This window comes from Lonchura striata, chromosome 2 (genome assembly GCF_050655825.1).
Source record: "Lonchura striata isolate lonStrDom1 chromosome 2, ASM5065582v1, whole genome shotgun sequence".
Lineage (NCBI taxonomy): Eukaryota > Metazoa > Chordata > Aves > Passeriformes > Estrildidae > Lonchura > Lonchura striata.
The window spans coordinates 24,170,553-24,191,162 of record NC_140704.1 but is presented as its reverse complement, the minus strand read 5'-3'; the positions used below and the strand labels follow the sequence as shown (position 1 = coordinate 24,191,162).

At 36.8% G+C, this 20,610-nt stretch overlaps 1 protein-coding gene across 6 annotated transcripts in view; it reads left to right on the top strand.

Moving 5' to 3' along the window:
• Nucleotides 1–20,610, top strand: part of CALCR (calcitonin receptor) — a 154,316-nt gene that overhangs the window by 8,735 nt on the left and 124,971 nt on the right. For 2 of the 6 annotated variants that reach the window (XM_021551733.3, XM_031503834.3), the window contains exon 2: nt 17,863–17,908. The exons of the other annotated variants lie outside the window; for them this stretch is intronic. The gene's annotated coding sequence lies outside the window, so the exon portion shown is untranslated. The remainder of the gene's footprint in view (nt 1–17,862; nt 17,909–20,610) is intronic. 6 annotated transcript variants of the gene reach the window in all.

Below are 20,610 nucleotides of genomic sequence, written 5' to 3'. Positions count from 1 at the left end.
AGCATGTGTGGATTTATAAGTGTTTAAATATCTGCTGACTTTATTGGCAATCAGATCTAAAATGTTTTGGAAGAAAAGTATTTATCCAATGAAATGCCTGATGCAATCAGAGGTCATCACTGGAGAAACCAGTAGGTAGCCACCAAATAAATTTATCACTTCTTTTTCATCTGCTGTTCAAATTTAAATGCAGAATAATAAGCCAAGTCCACACCAGTACTTTGTAATTGTTTAACTGTCCGAGTTGTCTGCAGAGTGACAGAAATTACACAAATCTTTGCATTTAAACTAGCAGCCTCCCCTTTGTAAGAGGAAAAGAAGTGGAGCTTAAATGGCCTATAGTGTGTGAGAAATTAGTGTGATTAAGCCAGAAGGAGATATGTATGCACTGTATGCAGAAAGGGTCCTGAGGAACCTCAAATATTAACTGAAAGTATCTCCATCCCCTTGCAAAATATTGGGACAGTGCTTTATTAGCATCAAAGCCTATAATTTATCTACTTATTTACATAACTTTCAACACATGGCCAGTATATTATTTACTGTAATGTGAATCATCAAATGCTACAGACATATCATATACCACATCAAAGAACATGTTTGATGAGAGGTTTCTTGAAGTGATGAATTATATTTTTTTTTTCAACTGATGTGTAATTCCACATGGAGAAATCACACGGGTTTAATATTTAAAGAAAGTTAGTTATGCTAATTACTTCAGTATAGAATTTAATTCCAAACTAATTTTATTGTTGAAAATGTTCAATTTTTTCAGAAGTGAAAATTAAACATATTAATTAATTACAGGATTTTTAAAATAAAATCTTGGGTTTACTATCACTATAAAAATACTTTTCCAAGTGATCAAAATTTCAGTCATGTGTAAAAAAAATTATATTAAAATACTATTTTAATATTTTAAATTTCACTGTAATATAATAAGTGTCTTGAACTCAACAGCAGACATGGTTTGGAGGGACAAGGATGCAACAGACTGGAGGAGATATTGGGAGAGAAACAGCCTTATTCACAGTGCATACTTATTATTAAAAAGTATATATATATATATCTTCAGACTCTTGGATTTATTTGGAAAGTTTTAGCCAGCTAATTTTCACAATCTCTGAAGATCTCCTCCAGTGCATAATACATTCCTTTGCTTATGTTCACTAGTTCTGGTCGCCCTTTTTGCCTGAGAAGTCCTTGTGCTAGCATGCAGTGGAAAATGGACTTGGCAGTAGATGGCTTCTGAGTCAAGACTGAACCTTCCACAGTTGTGTAAGAACACACCCACACATGTACAGCCCAGATCTTCTAGAGATTCCCACTGCAGTCACAGTTTTGAAGTAGTATAAGCCAGTTTGTGCTGACTAAGTGAGAGCTGAGAGAACATGCCTAAAGGGCAAAAAAGCAGAAAGAAGTATGAACAGTATAGAAAGATGGAAATGGTTTCACACATGGAAGAGGAATACTAGAATTAGGAGTTAGTACTGAGGACCGGTAGAGTCGGGAGTGTGGGGCAGAAGTCATCTGAGAAGGACAAGCTTGTAGAACACATTAGATACTGAGGGAGAAACTGACATTTCCAGCAACAGGCATTTAGAGACTAGATGGGGGTAGGAGCTTGCAGGACATCAGAACATTAGGATGAAGATGTACTGGAAAAGAAAGAATTATCTCCCCCCTTCCCCACTAAATATACTGGAGTTATGAAGCTGGGAAAAATGGGAGCGTTAAGAAAGGGAGACAGCGAATGACTGGGAAGAGATTCAAACTGCAGTGGCAGAAAGCTGTGAAGGAACTAGGTCTGGCAAGGAATTGTAAATGGTACTGAAAGAATGGAGAGTGGAAAGAGATGAGAAGAAACAGCTAATGTCCGTGAGGAGACAGGAGTACAACAGAAAAAAGTTCATGATGGAGAAGCTCAGAGTAGAAAGAGGCACTATCTTTGACAATGCTCCAGTCATACATGACCTGCCAGAGCCTCACCCAAATTCTGCTGTCAGCACACATCTGTGAAGACTTTTGGTGAAGAACTTTTGTGTTAGCGTTTAAAGGCTCTAGTCTCTCACATGAGCCGTTTTCACCACGTGTAAAACACTGGTGTAATGGATTTATTGTGTCAGGTTCAGTGGGTAGGGTACAGAAGCTAATTACTTTTAGCAGCTCTTTAGTACAACACATTCAGTGTGTGAGCAGGGCTTGCAGGCTGTAAGCTATGTACCAGTTTTTATGATAGTAATCTAAACTAAGCTCACAGACAGAAACTGGAGAAAATTTTTTGATACTCACACAGAGAAAGGCTAGAAGTGTAGACCTTTTGAAAGAAGAAAGTTTCATTTAATGTACAGGTTTGGTTGATGGAATCTTCTTTTTGCTGGACTTAAGGCAAAGAATGAGGAAGATCCTGCTTCTCATATGATTTATACAGAGAGATGAGAAAATTCGTAGCTGTCTGTAAGGCAAAAGTTTTGAAGCTGGCAGAGGAAATGTGGATAGACGGAGCAATTTGAAGTATATGGTTTCAGAGAGAGAAATTCTCTGTTGAGCAAAGAAATCTTAGGAAAGCTGAAGACCTACTGAGTCCTTTGGTGTGAGTGAATCAACCAGCTGAAACTGATTAAAAATAGACTGTTTTTGCTGAGGAGCGGTAAAAATTAAATAAAAGTATGTATGTTAGTGGAGGAGACTTGAACATCCTAGAATACCACTAGAATAACTAGAGAATAAAAGATACAGATCAGATGAGGGCACATTTGGTGATGGCATGTAGATGATAAAATGTGGGTCAACTGTCATTTGTGTACATAGTCCCAGAGAGAAGCAGCAACCAAAGTTCATGTTAGAAGCATGGTCCTGAGCCACAAACCCAGCAAGTTGCAGTGACCATGAGAGCATCATAAAATGAAAAATGAAAAGCAGTTGTTTAAGAATATGTGTGCTAAATACTGCAAAGAAACCAAGGAGATCAAAGGTGAAAAGTGTGCAGCTGAAGAATGTTGCTGAGGAAAGCAGCCAGCAGAAATGTTGATGTTAAAAAAAAAAAAAAAGGAGATTTATAGTGGTGAGATATACATCTTTTCCAATAAATTAGGAAAAAGTAGCCATAAAAATGAGCATCAGTATTTGGGACAAGTTTTGTGACTAACTAGGAAAATTGGAATCTGTGACATACAGCATAGCTAGTAATATACAAGAACATTTATTCTCTGCAGATGAAAGTCCAAAGATACAAGTAAACACCCAGATATCTCTATAATGGGCACTCCTGCAGAAATAATTTTGCATAGAAAGGTTAGCTATACATTAAATTTGATAAATACATTAAAAGCAGAAAAAAAATAAAAATAATATTTGGCCTGGCAGGTCTGTGTAATGGTTTATGAGCGTGTTTGAAAACAGAGGATGCCAACTTCTTGCTGCAGAATCTACCTAGAAGGCAGTACTAGAAGTGCACTGCTCTGTGATAGCTATTTCCTCTGTGAGCCCTTGGCAATAAAGGTGTTAATTAGAAAAGTGAAGAAGGCATGGGAAAGGGTGCACTTGATGATGGCAGTAGAGAAGGAAAATGATAGGGTATTCCATGTAGGCATAGATATTAAAGATCTTTAAGGCAATGAATCAAGAACAAATCAACACAAGAACAATCATGCAATCATGCAGGAGCAAAACAACCCACTCATGCTAAATGTCATCACTTCCAGGCCCTCTGTAACAACCAAATTCATTATGTTGGATGCACAGTTTGATACTGGAAAGCCTGATAGGACAAGGAGAGCAGCTAATTAGTGCTTTCCAACACTTTATCCAGAAGGCAATGTTTCAGAAAATCTGCTGGTAAATTATTTGCACATGATATATTGAAGAATAAAGGTCTTGGAATAGCAGAATGTCTCACACTCTTACCAGAGTGAATGCCACTAAAATCCAATAGTGTTAATCACATGATACTGGGGACATTTAGAAATCACAGTCACATTTCAAATCATTAGCAAGTAGATGAGTGGTAACAGTAGAGCACTGGAACGGATTGCCCAGAGAATGTGGAATTCCCCTCCTTGTGGAGATTCAAACTAGGCTGGATATGACCCTGAATAAGCAGATCTAGCTTTGAAGTTAGGCCTGCTTTGAGCAGGGGGCTTACTAGATTATCTCCAGAGGTCCTTTACAGATAATTTTGTTCTATGACTCAGGGAACTACTGTGGTCTCGAAAGGAGGCATCCATGCATATCCAAAAATGGAAAAAATGGATAAGAGTTGAAAGCACTGATCTCTCCAAAGGAAATTAAACTCAGAGTAGGGTAAGCAACTCATCTGCTGAATAACAGAAATTATGTCATCTCTATAAGAACCTGAAGGAGGAACACGCTTTTATGTACAATTAAAAAATGGCCTAGGAAATTTAGAAAATAGACACAGTTTGCCTTGAAATAAAAGGCAACATTCCATGGGAAAATACCTCTACAGGATGTGCTGCATGAGCTGTGGATATTGCAATAGCAATGTACATTTATGCAACATTAAGAAAAGCACAATTCACTGTCAGCTATCTTTTAAATGTTTTTCCTTCCATGTGTTATATATTGCTTCTTCATCGTTCATGTGTATGATATGCTGAGCTACTGAAAGTAGGTAGTAAGTTTTAGAAGTCTTTGATTAAGGAAAAAAATGCCAACCCATCAATGCGACACTGTGGAACCATAATAATGCAATCTCTCACCAAACAGCAGTAGTTTTGAGGTTAATTATTTGTCAGTGAAGCATTTATATTGCAGAAATGAACACCAAGGAAAAAGCCATTTTTCCAAGAGAAATTAATAAATCTGTTTACCATGAAAGGTTATATGTAGTACAATAAACGAGATCCACTGACTACCAGTGATAAAGTATTGAAGCACTGTTTAAGTGGGCACTATTCATCCTTAAAAACCCAAGGAGGAAGGATTCCAAGGGCAAAAGAAGTGTGAGAACTTGCATTTAAAACTGTAATAACTATTCCCAAAAAGGCTAAATAAGAGTTATGCAAGTGGTTTCTAACTTTGGAGTTCCCTTTATAAGCTGGAAAAGCTTTAATTATGACTTTATTACACAAATTTGGTTTTATGAATTTAATTCCAAGAGAAGAGACCTTATATGACATATGGACAACCAGTGATTTACAAACACATACAGTATTACAGGCAAGTACCATGTTTTCCTTTTGAAGATCTCTTAGCAACATTGAACTCAGAGTCTTTGGAAAAAATATAATCCATTAGTAAAAGCAAAGGTGGAAAGAGAAAACAGTGTAGTAATTTAAGTGCCTTAGACTTAAAAAAACCCTTGAAGCTAAAGCTGTTATACTTAAAATACTGTTGAGAGCTAAAGTGATCTTAATGCTGCTGAATAAAACTCATCAATCTTCAAGAAGGTGACAGTCTGACAGCCAGTCTGTTAGTGTTTAGCTTTAATCCTAGTCCATGAAGAACTTATATTTCTCTGAGGGTCATTACCATTAGCCTGATAAAAGAAGTACATCTCTGTTCTTCATACTTTGATTCCTTTTAAGGTATTTTTTTAAGAGCAGATTTTACACATTGCAAAAGAAATTAAATGCTGCAAGGGCACGAGGTAGCTCCCATAGCTGAAAGAACTGCCATCCTGTCAGAGAGACTGAGATGTGTCAGGGGCAGGTTTTTCTGTGACAGGAACTAATACAAGATGTGATATTTTATTCAAAGCAGTTAAAATGGGGTATCCTGTAAAATATCTTAAGATACTTTTTTACCATACTTAAGACAACTCTAGAATTTTCATGGTTTTTCATGCCTGTGTCACTGTCTGTTTATAAAGAGAAGAATATCATAGTGGCAAAATCCTGTTTGGTACGCTGACTTCCTCAAAATCTCCTAAATCCCAAAGCAATAGGATTATATATGAAGAGTTCCCAGGTAAAAGTAAAAAAAGAGAGACCCCTTTTGGACCTTTTGAGACCCCTTCAGATATCCACATATCTATTTGAGAGAGAGATCTAGTCATAAACTGCCTTTTCTCTTTCTCCATTTTGCTTAATTTGTACATTATTATTCCTGAGCAGTTTCCTCTTTCTTAATTCCCTTTGAAATTTCAGGATAATCCTTGTGTATGGACAAAGCATGAGGGTGGAAATTTTGAGAAGCTGTATTTGGTTTTCTTTAAAATCAATAATCTAGAATTTTTTCTTATGATTTTATTAAAGCAGCATTTCAAAAACTATTTCCCATAGTATCCTCATCCTAAGTGAAATTTTAAGGCAATAAAGAGCAAGTAAGAAGCACTTCCAAACAGACAGGACAAACAAAGACCTTCTTGAGTGTACAAGCTCACTTTTGTGATGCGACTTCTCCCAGGAGCAGAAAAAGGGAAATCTATCTACATTGTTTATTTAGGTAGAACTAGAGGTTTCTGTAGCTATGAGATACACTCCTAAAGTATGGTCTATATGCTGTGCTACGTCAAAGGAATGAAATAGCAAAATATCATAGAGCTCCCAAGGAGTGTGAAGTTAGAACAAGGTAAGTAGGCACACCCTGGTTTGGGTGAGAAAAAGGAAATGTGTGTTGGTGGATGACAAGCACATCTGTACTGTTACCATATCAGTTATTGCAACAAATACTTCTTCCAATTACAAAAAGAAGGATACTTTTAGAAGGCATATTGATACTTCTTTTAAAATTAAGTAAACCAAGTTTGTGACCCCTTCTGTATCAGACTTGTTAGATTAAAGCCTTAACTCTTACTTTAAAATGCAGAACAGAAATAATGGTAAACAGATTTTAAGATGCAGCCTTCTCATCAGGAATAGAAGCATCATGGGGAAAGAGTTAATAGGAAAATAAAAGAATAAATGCTCATGAAATATGGCTATTGCTGCTGCTACTACTACAAGAGAAAAAAAAGAGGCATGAGAAAATGACAGAAAAGAAAGAAAACTCTGAGTTTGTGGGAAACCCCAAGCTTAAGGAGCACTGAGAGGTTTTAATTTTGAATTTTCTTAGTCCGGTTTTAAGGAGCTACCCTAAAAAGCAGTCTGTTTCAGTTTAGTCAGATCTACTTCACCCACCTCTCAGAGCTCTTGCTGGAGGTTGATGAGGTGCCCGGTAGGTGGCATCCTTTTAACACAGTGCTGGCATCAGTTGGTTTGGGTTGAGGTTGTGGTTTTTCGGGTTTTTTTCTTAGTTAGAAAAAAACCTCTTTTTTTTTTCTTTTTTGCAGAATTTGAATGGATTATCACATAATTGGCATATGCAGAAGTTATATTGTTATGAGAACTTTTATTCAAGGTTCTCAAATCTGGCATTTCCAAGCTTCAAAAAAATCTCAATTTAGGAATCTAAATGGAAGAAAGAGAGGGAGAAAGTGTTTTTCCTCATTGGTTCAGAACAAGTTTCTGAGGGAGTTTACAGTGAGCTACATGTTCACAGCACCTACTGAAATCACTCTGTGTTTTCTGACTTGAAGGCTCTGGTTTAAATTAAAGACTTGTTTCCATAACGTGGTGATTAGGATATCGTATTTACATTTGAGCAATTGATGCCTGAAATTGTGACATCTTGTCATCTGCACTTAATTAGCCTCTGTTATATCTTGTTCATTTTTGGAATGTATTCATTTTTTTCTTCCTAAGAAATAATGATCATGATAGCTGGGGAAGTCTGTGTTATCACAAACCCATCTCTGCTTCAGTGTTTGCACACTGTTCTACATGAGAATGATGTCATCAGATGTGATCTGAACAAGCACATGCTTCAGGCTGTTAGTGTTTGGCACAGGGCATCAGCATCAGGTGCCAGCTCTCCATTCAATTAGAGCAGTGCCCCCTCCTACAGCACACAGATAATTCACAGGCTGATTGCAGGTGGAAAATAGATCTCCTTAACTTGCTCAGAAACACAGCATGGATCAGGAAGTTGAGTAGCCAGGGATATCTGGGGATGTCTTGAGAAAGTGTTTCCAAAGAGCTCTTCTGCAACTCAACTTTCACCTCTGGGTCTGCTTGAAGGTTCACCTTGCTTGGGGCAGAAAAGCAGAAGTTCACTGTGGCTGGAAACAAGACCAACAAAGAAGTTCTCTGTCACTGTCTACTAATACAAGATCTGAAATAAATACACTTGGTGGCTGAACAAGTCTCACTAGTTCCAAAGCCATCTTTGCACAGAATAGGATTTACAGATCAAATGGAACATAGCAGGAGTTTTTAAACATTTTTCTGCAGTTTACTACTCTGAGGTTTGTGGATTGACATGGGGATAAAGATGGCATAGTGTCCTCTGCCAATCTCCAACTCGTCTAGTTGTATATGCAAGTCCTGGTACTGTAATAAATCAATTATATTGTCAATTTGCATCAGACTGAGACATCACCAAGAAATTTAAAGAAAGTGAGTTTAAGATACTGGTTTATTTCATTTCTTATGTTATTTGTTCTGAATACGTATTTAATCCAAAATTATGTTGAAGATGTTTTTTTAAGGGGAATACAGCTGGTTTTATATTCTCTATACATGTGCACTCAATGTTGTGCTTTTCACATACACACCAGTCAAAGAGTTCACCTCTATAACTTCTTCCATCCCTGCCTACTTTGCCTGGGACAATCTATCCCAGGGAAAACTCCCCAAAAGACAAAAGTAAAAAAGGATGTGGATTATTGCTGGTAAATATATAAAATAGAAACAGTATTTTCAGAGCTAGAAAAATTAAATTAAAATAAAAGTATGGGAAACCTTTTTTTGGTTCAATTGTTGAAAAGTAGTATCACATTGAATGAATATGTCTGAGGACTACAAGGATAATTTTCTAACCAAATGTGAAGTGCAAAGTCATCTTTCTGAGTCTGCAGACAGACCATCTCTATTTATCCACTGCCAACCATAACTTTCCCAGGTTGTACCAAGCTGAAATTCATATGATAGGATCATACCCACCCTTCAGAGTGTGAGTGGCAGTGTATGAATCAAGCCAATTTATAAATCTGCTACTGCTGCTTGGGAAAATCTCAGAGGAGATGGATTAGTAGCATCAGGGGAGGGAACCAAGTAAATAATGTTTCAGGCCTGGATAGACTGATAAACTCTTCTGAAATAAGCAGGCTGCTGGAGGAAAGTGAAGGGGCAAAATTCCTTCTTCCTTTGACCCCTCAGCAGGAATGGAGTTTCAATATTTGAGCTAGACATGGGGGAGAGATAATAATGCAGAGAACACACTGGGGCAGTGCTCTCTTAGTTGTCAGAGCACACACCATTGCAGCAGACAGAGATCTCAGCCCTTGCTCAGTGATGCTCCCAAGCTGCTTTAGTGACTCAGCTTCATTGCTGATGTTAAAGCAGTAGGTGGCTGGTAGCAAGGACTGTCTGTAATCATAACTCGAGCTCTGTGGCAATTGCTTAATTAATCAGCAGCCTGTTCAGTGCATCTGGGACAGCTCACTGTGCAGGCATGGAGAGCTGTGCTCACACAGCCCCCAGGGGTGTTTCACATCTGCAAATGTTGCAACTTGGTCCTAGATCTGGCTGAGGAGTGCAGAGCTCAACATTGCTGAGCAGGTACCTGAGGACGGTCATGTAGGGAAATTTCTTTCCAATAAAGCTAGGCTTTATTGCTTGCTACTAAGTGGTCTGTGGGACAGACTCCCCCCATATTTAAGCAAACTGGGGTCCAGTTTGAAGAAAGGAAGAATTATTGAATGTCTCAATGCAGAATTAATTAATTAATCAGATTCTATAGGGAACCTTTATCCCTATGAATTATTGAAGTTTCTTTAAATTAAACTAGCATCTGTCTCAGAGTAGTTTAAACCTACTCTTCAGGGCTCTTCAAACACCAAACCAAAACACTGTTCCCATCCCAGAAGATTTACCAGCTAAGCCAAGAGAAAGATGTACTCCATGTGGTTAAAAACAGATATAGTTTATGAGAGACTGTAGTTAATAGCAACATATTCAGTAATACTACAAGTTTATTTGGAGCACTTCTTCTGTGGCAGATGTTTCAGAAAATGTGGGAAAGTTTAATTATATAGTTAGTTAATTAAGAAATTACAGCAGGCACTGAATGAAATTAGGGGCTATAATCAGGAAGGGAAAGTTTTTTAATAGATCAACTTTGAAAACAGAAGTGTGAGTAATGCTGAGAGACTTAGAGGGCAGGAAAAGAGACAGTAAGATGAGTCAAGTAGGATTTTGACACAGCATTGTCCAGTATGAATAAAGAAGATATGGCAGACTTATAGTTATTAGATTGTAGAAGAAAACATGGATTCAAAAGAAATCCTGATATTAAAAGAGCAAGTATGGAAGAGATCCAGAGGATAGATTGGAGTAAGTATATGGAAATTTTGAAATTAATTTTTAAAAGAATTTAAAAAAAAATATACGTGATGAAGTTTTTGTAAGAGAATATATAAATAGGTATGGGTCTTCAAGTTGGCAAAACTCTCTTTAGACAGCTTTGTCCTGGAGCTTGAGTCTTGTAATAGATCACAATAAATAGCTGCACTGGATAAGCTTACCAAAAATAGAATTGTGAAGGTCCTTCTATGGCATTTTCCTCTTATACTTTTTTGCTTGATGGCAATATTTCTTTAGATTACATCTATATTTAGTGATACCCCAGATAGATTTGTGGCTGGATTGTTGTATTGGTGTTTGGTTATCCAGTAGATTCCTGGGTTTGTTTCTATTTTGTTTTTTTGTAAATGCTTCCCAAATTGTGTCCTCCTTTATGTCCTTTAAAATATAAAACCTGTAAAAAGAAAGCAAACTTCACGTGTGTAGCAGCTACTGCTTTTTGATTAGTATTTGTTCCTGGTTTAGCTTTTGAACCTACTAACTTGAAGCACCTTTCAGTTGCTTTGCCTTTTTACTGAAAATGATGTGGTTTTGACTCAGGGAAGAGAGTTATTGATGGTGAAGTTGCAAAGCAATGTGTGGTTTGAAGAGGCAAATATTTGCTTGAGCAAGTGCATTTTTTTTCATATTGTGACACACTGTGAGTTTAATAATTATTGCTTACTATATCAACTTGGGTATGTCACGCTCCTTTTTTAGGCATGATTTATGTGATTTCTGCTCACATACCTGACTTGATATTTGGACAAGCCCTCAGGATCTAATTGTGCTTCAGCTGAAATCACCACTAAAACCAACATAGATCAAAAAAGTTACTAATAATCTTGTGAAATACCCAGAGTGGGAAATTCTGAGAAAAAATTATTGATGTTATTCTTGATTTATTGATCAAGAATTAGACAAGGGATAAGTTAACAAAATTACTGAGCAGTTCAGAATGCAACTGTATTATGCCCATACTTGGTTTCATGTTTATCTATTAATTACATTTTCCGCAACTATCTCTGCCTTCCAGATTGGCAACACATATGCAAAACACATTTAAAACTATTTTGCCACAAACAGACAGAAGTAATGAGCTCATTTCTATGGAAATAATTCAACACTGCCATTGTTGTCTGCCTACCAACTGATCTGTAAAAATGTTTGTCCAAATTTATTATCTTCTCATTTATTGAGAAATGCTCTTATTTTTATAAGAGCATAAAATACACATAGGAGGTAATTGATTCATAAATAAACTTGACTTTCCGTAAGATAATTAATCTGGCTTTAATTCAGAAGAAAAAAAATTAAATCAATGCTAGCAGGTAGCACTTGTAGGGGAGAGAAATATCAACTGTGAGACTAATTATTACTTGTCTTGTGTTTTGCAATATTTCATCAATGCAAATCCACTAATCCATCTGAAGGTGATCCTGCTCACATTTGCAAATGTAATTCAAAAACCTTTGCATTGAATAAAAGTATCTGCCGGGAAAAAAAAAAAAAAAACCCAGACAAGTAAACTAACTCTAAATCTATTCCTATTTGATGTTTTCATGAGTTTTCATAATTTCTGAGGGCAACAAGGGAATGCATCAGAAAATTTATTTGAAAAATTAGAGTGGGAGTCAAGATTTAGATTCTCAGAAGATCTGGCTTCAAACACACAAATTAAGGGATTTATCCAAATGCATTAAGTGATGGGTATACTCAGGTTTCCTTTGTGCATTTTAGTGTTCCATGTTTCTTCAGCCCTTTTCAGCAGGATTACTTCTACCATTAGTGAAAATTTGTCAAGTAAGGTCAAGCCCCAGAAGGTGAACAACTGGCCTGATTTGACATCTGATGTATCAGATTTCAAGATTTTTAAGCTTCAAGATTGTTGAAATAATTCTGGAAAGTCAGCAAGGAACACTAGAGTGTAATGGGTGTTTTCTTAGATGATAGTCTTTGTCCAGAATCAATACTGAACCAATACTGCAGGTATGTTTGATGACTAAACACAGAGAACAGTCAAAAACAAGATTCTGCTCATTACTTAATGGTAACTAAGGACATTACTTAGTGTTTCTGTTTGTTTATTTCTTTGTGAGATTATTTAGACAGATAACTATGCTGTATAAAACAATTTCCAGCACCACAACAAAACACAGAACAAAAACTTACTTCATTCCTCCCCTGGTTTCCTCTGTTCCAGTCAATAGAAGGCAGGAAGTTTTTGAGACTTCTTCAGCAAAGATTTGCTGAAAAACTATCGAATCCAGATATTTCAATTATATTGTACCTCTATATAGTCTTCCTCCATGCAGCATCAATAAAACTAGAATGGCAGTCTTTCCCTGCTGACCAAGATCCTGTCAGCAGATCCCAGTGAAACATATAGTGCACAAAAAGTATTTACAAGACTGGTCCTTAGATGATGATATGGTACTGCTGCGAAGGGTTGGAAGACTACCCTGATGTATCTCAGAAACAGAAATTAGAATTATTTGGTATTTAAAGGTGTAATTTGTAAAGTACCTTCTAGACCTTTGAAATTAAAAGTGCAATAAAGGCTGCTGCTATATCAAACAAATAACTGAAGAAAAAATATTCTTAAGTAGCTGCCATAGTACTTGCTATATTTTGTCATGTGTGTTCATAATACACTGCTAGTTTCAATACAACAGAATTAGAATATCAATTGCCTGTTTTTATTAGAGCACATTAAACTGTTTAACCAAAGTGAAATTGATTGCATTGAATTGCAAATTTGAAGTGAGGAAAAGCAGTGGAAAATGAAATTAGGTTCACTAGAGGGAAGTTAATATGCTCTTTAGCTCTCCTGTACAATAATACAAGCTTGAAATATGACTGCATATTCTGCTAAAATTAGGTTATACGTTTAGCTTTGTTTATTAGGCTTTACATTGCCTTTTGGTTGTTTGCTGAAGCTTCTCTGGGTCTTAATGTCATCAAAATTAACTCATGCATGGCTACCAGGCAGATATGGCACAAAGCTGGTCATCCCATTATCTCTGGTTTCACCTGAGTTGCATGGGAGCCAAATCACTCATACTGAAGTGAAGGTGAACTCAAAAGCTCCCCAATGAACTTAACTATATTTATAGTATAAAAATAAACAAGTATAAGGAGGCAGGGCATTTTGTTTTACTCTGATTTACTGCTCAAAGGTCTGCAAAACACAACACTCCCTGCCCTTGTGAGTCAGTGCTGGAGCTCAGCTGCACAGAGTGCTTTGCATTCCCACGGTGCTGCAGGTATCCCAGCTAACAAGGAAACAGACTCTGCTTATGTGATGGGAAGACAAATCACACTGAAGTTACTGCTGGGTTTGATGGATGCTTTTCCCCTGGTATGGAAAGGGGAGTGTTGGCTAGCACTGACCTGTATTAGGAGGAAAATAGTAAAATACTTAGGGGATAAGTAGTTCAGATTTTCAGATCCAGACTATGTAAACATGTTTGATGTTGAGATATAATGTTGGTCGTTAGTGAAATGGCTACATAGAAAAAATTCTCAACATTTACTTTGTTTCCCTCAATGTTTATGATACAGAGGAGCAGTGGTGTAGTTTAAGCAGTTCTGTGCATAACTGTCTGAAGAGGTAATCATCACATTTAAGATTATAGCTATACTTCCTGCTAGCTTGACAGAATTCTTAATTTTCAGTTTGATAATAAGAACAACTTTTTCTTTAGCAGGTTCTGCTGGCTAAATTTATTGTGACTGTGACAGAGACTTCTCAGAAGTAGCATTTGCACTCAGGTTTGACTGAGTGTTTGATTGCAAACTAATTTTTTGAAATGGCATTAACAGAATGTGGGAATAGTTTCCTAAAATCCCAATACAGGATGACAAGGAACTGTATAAGGATAATATAATGCACAGCAAGGCAAAATTAATAAATTCAGAATACCTAATGCAGCCTGATTTTAAGAAAAGTCTCTAGGGAATAGGTAGCAAAATGTTTGACATTTTGTACTGCATGTAATATTGGAGTATCAAGAGGCCCTATAGCTTGTATTTCTCTAATGACAACTATTACTTGTGTAAAATTTGTGTCCCTTATAATTATCCTGGTGCTTATTATGTAAGTATATATGTTGCTCTGACAATAATACTGAAAGAGCTGCAGGCATTGTGAAAGATTTGCATTGTACATAGTGGTATCAATGAAATGAACATATCTTCATAATAAAAAGTACAACACATTAAATTTACAACAATGAAAGATTTTTCTTTCAATTTTTTTAAATGTATGGGTCATGGGCAGCACAGACAAAAAGGGTTCTTGTACAAGTTTTTGCTCATGTCCTTGTGAAATTCCAGAGCAAAAAAGTTACTTTGATGAATTTCATATGTCAGAATCCAATAAAAGTTGTCATTAATGACTAGCTAAGTATGTTTGCCTTCCTTATGACCTTTGTGTGCTTGCATAGACAGTGAATATATGCCAGCATATTTGACTGGGATTAAGAGCAACATGATTTAGATTTGACTTGCTTTATCACTTTATACAAATAATTTCATTACCTCAAGCCTGTCAGTTATTCCTTGTGGTGAAAGGCTTGTGACCATGTACTTAATAGACTGTTGGAAGTTATGTGAGTAAAATTTTAGCACCTTTCTCAATTCTGATGTCTTCTGGTCTGTTCTCCAAACAATATGTGCATCTTTATTTTGGTAAACTTTGAAGTACTATTTCTGTACTAGTTTATAATTTAATATTGGTATTGATATTATTCAAAGAGAAAAACCATTTGGGCTGAAAATATTAACCTTATTTGATTTTTCTGAAATGTCATAGGTATAATAGCAATAATAATTTTAAACAATGTGTAATGTCACAGTAGAGTCAATAATTTTGAGGTGTGTTAATTTCCATTTTCGGTTTCATCTGAGGAATAAGAAAAAATGGGGTTATAAAGATGTTCAACTATCTATCCCTGTTGTGGGAAATTTTGCTGATTTTGAATATAGCCAGAAGTTTACAGGGAATAAAAAGTACAAAAGTATCCCAAATAAGAAATCTTAGGCAGATACAGGGCATTTGAATTGAACCTACACTATTTTTTAATGGTTGTATTTGTTGTATGGTATGAATTAGCTGATAAAGGAAAATGTGAATGAGGGAATGCAGACTCAGTTCATATGAGACTATATAGCAGCTCTGGTAACTACAGAAAATTGTCTAAGGGATCAGACAAAAGTATGTCATCTCAGTTTAATAGCAGAAATAATATGATCATTCTTTTCCCCATGTGTTGCCACCAAAAAAAACCCAAAAAACAACAAAAAAAAAAAAAAAAAACAAAAAAAAAAAAACAAAAAAAAAAAAAACCAAGCTTTTCCTAATGGAATCATGACACTTTCCAATGGAAAGCCAAAACACTTTAGTGAAATTATTATTTTCCCTTGGCCAAAAATTTGAATATAGATTCAAGACTTGTCATTCTAGCATACGTCTATCTTTTTGTGGGAAACTGCCTTTACATGACAGAAGAATCCTGAAATATTGGAATTAAGGCTCCTAATCAACATGCTGCACTTCTCATTTGGCTTTACCCTCATTAGTGACTGACCCAGATGATACATACCACACTCCAGTGGCTCTCTGACACCATAAAAAATGCACACTGGAGTAGTATTTATGCAGTTCTCTCCAATAAGTAACTCAGAGTTTTAAGGCTTTGTAAGCATGTGTGTATCTCAGGCTACATTCCCAATCACAGCAATGCCACCATAACTTGAAACCTGTTGGAGAAGCCTCTGGCACACACAGCCTCAGATGATTTACAGCTCTCCCAAAAGTTGCTGGATGAAGTTTGGAAGCTGGCATGGGCCTGGGATGTAGCTGGCATGTGGATACTCTGTTTTCAAAGACAAGACAGTTGAATAGTACATGTAAGAGTTATTGCATGTCTTAGTGCCAGGGAACTGTTTAGGGCATGTTTGGATAAGTAGTACAAATGTAATCTCAGTGTCTTTCTTGAATGTGCTACATTTTGTATTGTGCTCATTCCCAAGTTCCATTAACAATTTTCTGTTTCTATAAGCTGAACTTTAGAAAAGAACAACTGTAGTATTGTTTTACAACATGTATGTGTAAATTCATTATTTCAAATGCATCTTGCTAATATTAATCTGAAGACAGTCTAAGCATGCCATGAAATACAGCAGTTTATGATTCTAAATCAAGGACTACACTGATAGTATCTTTCTCATAAGCTTAGGAAAGTTAGATTTTTCCATGCTGGAATAATTCATACTCTCAAATCTTACAAAAAACATTGCCTTTAATGGGAGTCTGTTTCACTCAAAGGGAACAATAATGGGGATCCATTTGTCTTCTCTGTGTCCATATAGATACCTGCCTTCAGGAAAAATAAGGGCATTGTGAGACAGAGAGGTCGGCTTGCCACTTATGGTATCTCATGAAGACTTGTGCATACCAGAGACCTGAGAACTAATAATTTTTCCCTATATCAAAACTGTTTTTTGCAAATATTAGGTTATATAAACGTTCAGTCAGGTGTACTGGTGGACCAGGGTGGACCAGCACCCCCAATAGCCAAACTCCAGGACTTCCCAACTTTCTGCTGTTGAGCTGAGAATTTTGGCAGGTTCTGTCTCCATGGGCTGGAGCCTGAAAGCTCCAGTGGAAATGAGGGATTTGGGGCCAGTGGTGGGGGCATGGCCGGGTGGAGCTGTGGGCTGTGAGCAGGGAGCCAGGGCGCTGTGCGGGCGTGGGGCTGGGGTGCCCTGGCAGCTCTAGGGACAACAAGGTGGGTGATCAGCAAGCGTGACAGGACCAGGAATGCTGATTTCACTGAGCAGCTGCTGCCTGCAGTGAGGTTATTTCCTGGAGGAAGTTTTCATGTGCTGGGATTGTCAGAATGAAATATTCTCTCAGTTTCCAGTTCGTGGGAAATTAAAAAGGGATTTGTTATTTGATTCAGAGTAAAACCAAATAGCCCTCTCTGCTTCCCACCAAAACTTTTTCACAAATCAGAAATGCTACTCCTCAGCCAGCTTCACTCAACAAACAGGCCACTGGGAGAATGTGCTTAATTCATGCTTTTATTGAGATCTGATTTTGCAGGCCAATGCAAGACTGAAAAAACAAATTTGTTCATAGATAAGGTACCCATTGTAATACTAAGCTTCTAAATCAGCAGTTTCTGCATTTGATCAGTTCTTTCATCTTTACCTATGGTAATAAAACTCAACTCTGAAGCTAATGCAGAAGTGCTGATCAGAATTCATCCCAATGCTTTTCAGAAAGCCAAAATAACATTTGGATTAGAGAGCACAATACTTTTCCTTGAATGTTTGGAATATTAAAACACAACTCAAGCTATAGATTTTAAATGTCAGTACTCAGAATAATATCTAAATCACACAAAACCCAAGCAAAGGAGACATCTAGATAACAGAGGCCTGCTTTCAACTTGTGACAGAAAGCATAATAATGGTTTGTTTTTGTTTTTGTTTTTTTTTTTTTGAGACACTGTTGGTGTGGAACAAGCATCCTCAATCTATACAGCATCTAAGTAAGTATCCTCTTCAGAGTTCCTGAAATGCTTTTCTGACAAAAATGTTTGCATAGCTCACCCTGTGCTAAGTATTAATTTTTACAGTTTACTGCTCAGAAATAATTTTTAAACTTGCGTTCATTTTCTTGACCTTCAGAATCCCTGGTCCAATGCCTGAAGTGCTGACCAGGAAAGCAGCCATTCCCGGTAGTGGGGACTTATTTGTTATTGATCAGTTTGCCATAGATACCTAGGACAAGGGATTTTTTAAACAGGAAGGTGTGCCACCATCTCCTGAATTTGTGGTCTGGTTTACAGAGAGTGTGAGTCATTATAGTCCCTTGTAGGGGACTTTTCATGTTTCCAGATGTCCTATGTCATGGCCAGGACAGTACTGTTACAATTGCAAGGCAAACAGCTCTTGGCAAGTGGCATTTACCAGTTACAGTGTAAATTAGTGTGGAGAAACCAGCCAGCACAGCCCTGTCTGTGTCAGAAACTGGATGGTGAATAAAGCTCACCTGAGTGAATCTTCAGCTGCAGTGAGATGGGTAGTTCATCAGCAGATGAATAATGTAATTAATTCTGAATTAGTGTTGGGGAACCCCAGCACACTTAGGAAAAACAAACTCATGTCCTCAAAGATGCAGTTTGCTCTGCCTGTACTCCCTGGGGCCATGGCTGCAGGCAGGGGAGCTCTGGCTGATGCTGGCACCCCTGAGAGAACTTTGTTGTGGTTTTCCTAGATCCCAGAGAATTTACTGAGCAGGGCTCTTTGTGCAAGTCCACTGGCTTCAGACAGAATATGGTGCTACTAATGTAACAGGGGAAACTGGTAAAAATCTGGCTTGAAGTGGTTACTGTAGCCAGCCTTTGGTCCTTTGTTTTACTTGGGCGTAGTCTCTGATCTGTTAGGGAATAGAGCATAAAACTTGGTTCCTTTCTTCCACAACTAAAGACACACAAGATTTTTCTGTGCCCGCATCACTTGGTACCAGGAGGCAGTCAACCAGCACCATCCAGAGGGATAAAATAAAGGATATTTAAACAACTTCAGAGAGTTATGCCTCCAAAAATGACAGTAACAACACAAAACTGAGACATTGTGGACTCATCTTTGCAGTTTCTTGATATATTTCAGAAGATTTTCTGGATTATATTTTTGATGTGATATAAGATTGTTTTTATCATAGAACATAAGTATGTATCTTTAAATATACTACTGGGTTTGACACTGTAGCATTGTCTCAGAAAATTTCTTATTGTCATAGAAAATTTCTACCTTAGCATTGCTTGCACAGCTATCTACTACTATGTCATAGTATACTACATAGTCTACTACTATATATGAGTGTTTCTATAGAAATGAACAACACTAATTGTTTTACTGGAAGCAATGAATTGTTTTTCTGGTTGCATAATGAACAACAGGAAAAATGTTAATTCTTCATAGAAGCTTCTAGAAGATTAATATTTTACATGAAGTATTGATACTGACAGTTCATACCATTATTCTCTTCCAGTTTCAGGTGCTTTCCTCATTCATTCCCTCTCAACAGGGAGATATCTCTCTCTCCTAATTTGGTTTTCAAGGTCACTATTGAAATAGTTAGTTTTTGGAGGAAACTAGCAGATATTCCATCATTTCCTAAAACTCCTTGACATACCTTTAAGAAATATTAGTGAAAACCCTGTCTGTCTCCTGGCAAAATCCTATAAAAGCTGAAAACTCTTAAGGCTTTGAAACTCAAATCCAAGTTGTGTACAGACATAAGAGGTCATTCTTAGTCTATTGAACCTGAGCCCTGACAGGACAGAGGCCTCATGGCAGATTCAGCTCTCACTGATGCCAGCAGAGAAAAGTCCATTCAAATTCTAACATAGCAACTTCATGACATCAGGAGATGACAGGTGCTTTAACTCCTGTGCAGATTTAATACAACAGCTGCTTCAAAAATTAATACATACTAATATATAATAAATTGCCTTTTTAAATTGTTCTCAAGTAGTAATGTTAGAAGTGCAGGCACTTTTGTTAGGAGATTTTTCATTTAAAATGTTTGCCAAAGTGCTTTAAAAAGCAATGTGAAATTATCTCAGCAAAATGGTTCTAAAATGTGTTTATTTTTGAGACTTGCTTCTTGACGCTAGTCTATAAAGAAGATGATCTTGAAAGGCCAACATCTTGATTTTAAAAAAATAGAAAACAGAAAAAACCACAAAATATTTAATGGTAACACAAGACAGAAGTTTTTAATTTTTTTTTTTTTTTTGTTGGGAAAAGTAGCATTTGTGCATTTGGTCTAGAAAAAACAAATAGTTTTATTTAATAATGAGAAGCATCCATTAAGAAAACACCAAAACACTGCATTTGTGTGACTTTTAATCCCTTCATAGACCTCCAAATACAGTCAGCTTCTTCATTTTGTTTGTGAGAGCTCACTGAGAAATTACAAGAAAAAGATAAAGAGGAATGATTACTACGGAAAAAACTGAATTGCATCTGCATAATGTATCAAGAGTTGTTTTGGTAGAGACAACTTTAGATGTATACTGTCCAAGTACTTCCAACTCAGGTTTCTGTGTTTATTATGCTAGCAAAATACTGTAGTCATTGAAAGACATAAAACTCTTGGGATAACTCCATGTACACGTTACTGAGAAATTCTGGTGCAATTCTTAGCAAAATTTGTTTTGGGGATTATGGCTCTGGAGTGTTT